The sequence below is a fragment of the Cetorhinus maximus genome, unplaced genomic scaffold (assembly GCF_964194155.1).
Source record: "Cetorhinus maximus unplaced genomic scaffold, sCetMax3.hap1.1 HAP1_SCAFFOLD_248, whole genome shotgun sequence".
Taxonomy (NCBI): Eukaryota; Metazoa; Chordata; class Chondrichthyes; order Lamniformes; family Cetorhinidae; genus Cetorhinus; species Cetorhinus maximus.
Window position 1 is genome coordinate 319,497 of NW_027596211.1, and position 7,164 is coordinate 326,660.

The following is a 7,164-nucleotide window of genomic DNA, read 5'->3' on the forward strand; positions in this document are numbered from 1 at the left end:
TGTTTTAGAGTTTTTTTCTCCTTTCTTCTTTCTCAATCTTTGTCAGAAATTTCTATTTTTTCTCTCATTGGCAGTGCATCTATTCCAAACTGCAAGGATTTCTTACATTTGCCGCACTGATTTTTGAAATCTAGTTTCAAGACTACTGGTTTGGTAGATTTCCCATCTGCGGGACAAGCATTGGGTCCTGTAGTACACTATAGATACCTCACTGTAAATTCTCTCCTATTAATTGGGCTTTACAATGACCATTGCATTATGTAAACTGCCTTTGATCCTACATTCGTCGAACAGTCTGTTCCCTACATGGAATTACTGTTAGCAGCAGGAACGAATTGCTTGCCTATTAGATATATGTTGAAGGCAAATTTGGAAACTGACGAAATTGCTTGAGTTACAGAGACAGACTGTGAAGAGTAAAGTGGAAAAGGATAGATGACCAGAATGAAACACATTGAACATGTCGCGGAAATCGGAGTGAACTCCGAAAACAGCTGCAGGTGTGCCTGCTAGAAGAAAAGAGGGAACTGTGCTGTAGTATTCCACTATGGTTTTAACCGTTTAACGCTTAATTGTCCTGTAGATGTACTTCAGTCTTCCACAGCATGCCCTGCCCCGCTATAAGAATGGAGTAACAGGCCCCGCCTCTGCCCTGACAATGCAGGAACAGGTCCATGCCTCCGCTCTGACAATGGAGCAACAGACCACCCTCCATTCTGACAAAAGAGCATCGGGCGCGGCCCCAGCTCTGACAATGGATCAACGAGCCTCGCTTCCGCTCTGACAATGGAGAAACAGTCCCCACCTCCCCCCCACCCCACCCCCCTCTGAAAACAGAGTAACATGCACCACCCCCGCTATGACAATGGAGAAATATGCCACCCACCCCCCCCAAACCCGCTCTGTCAATGGAATAACAGGCCCTGTCCGCACGCTGACAATACAGCAACAAGCCCCGTCCCTGTGCTGACAATGCAGTAACAGGCCCCGCCTCCGCTCCGGCAATGGAGCAAAAGGCCCCGCACCCGCTCTGCCAATGAACTAACAGGCCCCGCCCGCGCTCTGATATAAGAGAATGGGGCGCAGCCTCAACTCTGACAATAGAACAATAGACCCCACGTCCGCTCTGACAATGGAATAACAGTCCCCGCCCCGCTCTGACAATGGAGAAACAGGCCCCGCCCCGCTCTGAAAACAGTGTAACAGGCCCCGCCCCCGGCATGGAAATTGATTAACATGCCTCGGCCCTGAACTGATAATGGAGTAACAGGCCCCGTCCCCACTCTGACAACACAGCAACACGCCCCGCCCCAGTGCTGACAATGGAGCAACACTCCCCGCTTCCCCTCTGACGCAGGAGAAAGAGACCGTGCCTCCGCTCTGACAATGCAGGAACAGGCGCATGCCTCTGCTGTGACTAAAGAGCAACAGACCACCCTCCGCTCCGACAGAAGAGCATCATGCCCCGCTCCTGCTCTGTTAAAAGAGCATCGGGCGCAGCCCCGGCTCTGACAATAGAGCAAAAGACCTCGCTTCTGCTCTGAAAGTGGAGAAAGAGGCCCCAGTCCGCTCTGAAAACAAAGTTACTGGCCACGCCCCCGGTATGGCAACGGAGAAACATGCCACGCCCCCGCTCTGTAAATGGGATAACAGACCCTGTCCCCATTCTAACAATAGAGCAACAGGCCCCGCCCCCGTGCTGACAATGCAGTAACAGGCCACGCCTCAGCTCCGACAATGGAGCAAAAGGCCCCTCTTCTGCTTGACAATGGAGCAATGGCCTTCCTCTGCTCTGACAGAAGAGCATCATGCCCCGCCCCTGCTCTGACAAAAGAGCATCATGCCCCGCCCCTACTCTGACAAAAGAGCATCATGCCCCCCCCCTGCTCTGACAAAAGAGCATCATGGCCCGCCCCTGCACTGACAAAAGAGCATCATGCCCCGCCCCTACTCTGATAAAAGAGCATCATGCCCCGCCCCTGCTCTGACAAAGGAGCATCGGGCGCAGCCCCGCCTCTGTTAATAAATCTAGAGCCACCGCCCCCGTGCTGCCAATGAACTAACAGGACCCGACAGCGCTCTGACAATGGATAGAAATGCCCCGCCCCGTGCTCTGTCAATGGTGCAAAAGACCCCGCCACTGCTCTGATAATCGGGTAAGAGGCCCCGCTCCCTTCTGACAATGAAGTAACAGGTCCCGCCCCCGCTCTGACAATTAATCAACAGGCCCCGCCTCCGCTCTGACAACGGAGTAACAGGAACCACTCCCGCTCTGACAATGATGTAACAGGCCCCGCCCCCGCTCTGACAATGAGGTAACAGGAACCGCCACCACTTTGACAGTGGATCAAAAGATCCCGCACCCGCTCATTCAAAAGAGATTCAGACTCCGTCCCTCCTCTGACAAAATAGCGACACGAACCGCCTTCACTCTGACAATTGAGCAAAAATGCCCCGCGCCAGCTCTGACAGTGCATCATCAGGCCCCGCCTCCGCCCTGACAATGGAGTAACAGGCAACGCCCCCTCTGTAACAACACAGTAACAGGTCCAGCCTTCCCTGTGACAATCCAGGAACAGGCCCCGCCTCCGCCCTGACAATGGAGTAACAGGCAACGCCCCCTCTCTAACAACACAGTAACAGATCAAGCCTTCCCTCTGACAATCCAGGAACAGGCTCCGCCTCCGCCCTGACAATGGAATAACAGGCAACGTCCCCTCTCTAACAACACAGTAACAGGTCAAGCCTTCCCTCTGACAATCCAGGAACAGGCCCCGCCTCCGCTTCGACAATGGAACAACAGGTTCGAAAATGGAGCAATAGACACCGACTCTGCTCTGACAATGGATCAACAGGTCCCGCCTCCGCTCTGACAAAAAGGAACGGGCCCCGCCGGTGCTCTGACAATGGATAAAAAGGCCCCGCCCCGTGCTATGTCAATGGGACAACAGGCCCCGCTCCCGCTCTAATAATGAAGTAACAGGCCCCAGCCCCGCTCTGACAATTTATCAACAGGCCCCGCCCCCGCTCTGAAAATGGAGTAACAGGAACTGCTCCCGCTCTGACAATGAAGTAAGAGGCCCCGCCAATTCTCTGAAAGTGGATCAACAGGTCCCGCCCCAACTCTTTCAAAAGAGCTTCAGCCTCCGTCCCCGCTCTGGCAAAAAAGCAAAAGGCCCTGCCTTCACTTTGACAATTGAGCAAAATGCCCCGCGCCAGCGCTGACAATGCATTAGCAGGCCCCTCCTGCCCTCTGACAATGGAGTAACAGGCCCCGCCCCCTCTCTGACATTTGATAAACACACCCCGCCCCCGCTGTAATAAAAGAGCATCATGCCCCGCCCCTACTCTGACAAAAGAGCATGGGGCGCAGCATTGGCTCTGACAATGGATCAACAGACCCCGCCTCCGCTCTGACAATGGTGTAACAGGAACCACTCCTGCTCTGACAATGCATCAACAGGCCCCGCCTCCGCTCTGACAATGGAATAACAGGCAACGCCCCCTCTCTGACAACACAGTAACGGGTCACGCCTTCCTTCTGACAATCCAGGAACAGGCCCCACCTCCGCTTCGACAATGGATCAAAAGGCCCAACCTCTCCTCTGACACTGGGCAACAGGCTTCCCTCCGCTCTGACAAAAGAGCAACAGGCCCCTGAACAGGGCTGACCCTGCAGTAACAGGCCCCGCCACCACTCCGACAATGGAGCAAAAGGCCCCACCTCTCCTCTGACAATGGAGCAACAGGCCTCCCTCCGCTCGGACAAAAGAGCAACATGCCCCGCCCCTGCTCTGACAAAAGAGCATCTGCCGCAGCCCCTGCTCTGACAAAGGAGCGACTGTCCCCGCCCCTGCTATGACAAACGAGCATCGGGCGCAACCCCAGCGCTGACAATCCATCAACTGGCCCCTCCTGCGCTCTAAGAATGGAGCAACTGTCCCCGACTCCATTCTGACAATGGTGCAACAGGCCCCGCCTCCGCTCTGACAATGGTGCAACAAGCCCCGCCTCCGCTCTGACATTGGTGCAACAAGCCCCGCCTCTGCTCTGACAAAAAAAAACAGGGCCCGCCTCCTCTCCGAGCATGAAGCAGCAGGCCACGCCTCTGATCTGACAATGGACCAACAGGCCCCACCCGGCTCTAGCAAAAGAGCAACAGGCCCCGCCTCCGCTCTGACATTGAAGCAAATGGACCCACGCCAGCTCTGACAATGGAGCAACAGGCCTCGCTAGGGATCAACAAGTTCCACCCCCACCCAGAGGAAGGAGCATCATGCCCCGTCCCTGCCAATGGTCTAGCCTGCCAATGTTCTATCCGTGTTACTGTGTTACCCCCTATAAACTGAGCTTTTGTTTTCTGCAATAACCTTTCATGTGGCAGCTTATCAAATGCCTTCTGGAAGCCCAAGCACAGCACATCTACAGGTTCCCCTTTATCCACGGCGCAAGTTGCACCATCAAACAAATCAAATAAATCGGTTTATCATGATACTTCTTGCACAAAACCATGCTGACTCTCGCCCATTACCTTGAGGTTTTCCTATTGCCCAGCTAGAACCCCGTTAACGATCAATTCTAACACCGTCCCCACGACAGGCATCAAGCTAACTGGCCTATCGTTCCCTGATTTCCGCTCCCTCCCTTCTTGAATAGAAGGGTTAAATTTTTTGCTTTCCGGTCTGATGGGAACTTTCCAGAATCTAGTGAGTTTGGGAAAATTACTGCCAACACATACACAACCTCTTCACCGAACGCTGCAGAAACAAAACCTGTCCACTTTTCAGGCCTGTGAATATCACCATGCACGTGGATAAGATTGTTAGAAAATACATATTTCGAGTCATAGCAGCACTCAGGAAGCGGACACCTGTTCCATTCGGTGCTGTCTGGCCCCTACATTAAAGGGACAATATACTTGTGTCACAATCTGGTTGGGGATTGCCTCACTGCGGCTCTCCCAGTTGCTGCTAAACAATCTCAAGAAACTGGCAGATCAACTGACACCAGAGAATGTCCGAAAACTCCAACCATCTCCACGGTACCTGGCATTTTCTGGTGTCTTGTCTAATAAACCTTTAGTTTACGCATCCTTAATTTGAAAATATTTCACTGATATGAAGAAACATATCAACCCTACAGACCCTCAGTGCTCATTGATTACAGTTGAACTAATTTAGCTCCAATACTTAAAAGAAAATGTATTTTGACCGCCGGCCCAGAGTGAAATGATTGCAACCGCCATCTCTACACACGGAAGCTCACAGAGAGATCATCCATTGTTTCAGTACCCGTTGCCTTGTGACTCTTACCTTTCTGTTCCGGCCTGTTAAATCTGGGTTGAGGGGAAAGAAAGTCTTATTCATATAGCAATTGGTTCTGGACTGGAGTGGGCAGACTGGGTGTGTGTGTTGGGTGCAGTTTCAATCGAGGAGTTCAAGAGCCCATTACAGGATTATTTATACGGACATAATGTGCAGAGTTACAGGGAAAAGTCAGGAGGATGGCACTGAGCCATGATGATCATTCGGGATGCAGGTTTAGACACGATGGGCCGAACGGCCTCTTTCTGCTCAGTCGCAATTCTGCGATTCTGTGATTCTCTTATTGTTTCAGGTGTCCAAACATTTGACAGTAAGAATATGTTGGTCCGTTCATTGCAGGCTACCTTATTGTATAAGAGCGGTGGAGATGGGGGGGTCGCTGCTTATTTAGGGGGGCGGGGGACTGTCAGAGGGTCAGTAATGAGGGAGTGCTGCACAATCGGAGTGTCAGTGCTGAGGGAGTGACGCACTGTCAGAGACTCTGTACTGAGGGGGCAGTGCACTGTCAAATGGTCATTGCTGAGGGTGTGATGCAATGTCGCAGGGTCTGATGTAGGTTATAACCTTGATCCTTAAGGGGCTGTTCCAGATCACGACCTCTTGTCTGATAATTACTTTCAGCAGTGTTTAAAATATACACCTCTCACATACTCTTGCTTGGGGACTGAAGAAATGATTCCCCACACCCTGAGTGAAGGATTCCAACAGCGATCGTACCCTTCATTAAGATTGTCCTTTGAAAGCAATATAATGCTCAGCTATGTTACAAATACACTGATATTATAATGGTCCGTGGCTCTCGTTATAAAAATTATTTCCCTCATTAGGAATGTGCAGTGTTGAACTCTGTGAAGTCGTATACAGAATACTGAGTGAGACATTGTGTTTCCTACCTTATTTAAACATTTATTCAAGAGCCAGAACATGTAAGACACTTTAAATAGCTTTAGCACATGAAACGTTAAAGATATACAAAGATGGAAAGCATAATCTTATTTCAAATATAGAAGCCAGAACATAAAGCTATTCAATGCTACAGTCAGAAATATTTTATAATCATGCTTCAAGCTTTAAAGCAAATTGTTACCTTCAGTTACAAGAAGAGTGAGCCGATTATGGTCAGCGCAATGAAGTTCGAAATGTCTAGCCATGGAGACAGCTCTAGTGAGAAGCGGTAACTTGAGGAATTCAACACTGCTGGTTTTTCAGTGGTATGATTTCCTATCTATCTGTCAATACTGATTGAACTACATCGCCCTTAGCAACTGTGGTGTTGTTTCTTTGTCTAAGCTGCTTTCTCTTTATTAATCCTCTTAAGGTTCTATTATTCACTGTTTTTGATAATGGTTTAATTGTTTAGGACTGTCTCATTCTATGGTCACTGTGAGTGTTTATATGGTCAATAATTTTTTGTAATATGTTCTAATAACAACTCTTACAACCAGTTTACCTTGTTTCAGTATTCTTATCATCTGTATTTGTGTGAACTAGTTTATAAACTTTACACAGAATGCTCTTATAATATATATATATTTTCCAGTTAGGTTATTGAAAGGCTTTCTCCCCGCCGCATCGGCCCTTCATAAAGGTTACTGATAATGTTCATTTCTAATTGAATGTAGTCCACTATATCTTTGTAATAAAGAGGACAAGGTTAAAAGGATTCCTTCTTGAAACTTCAATGACTCCAAATTGCACATTAACTTATCATTAATGAAAGTTACTATCCTTTTAACATGCCTTTGCTAAAGGGTGAAACTTTATCACATAGACAGAATTTACATTTTCTCATGTTTTTGTTTCCTGGAGATTGCCCATATCTGGTACTGGATTCCGAAAA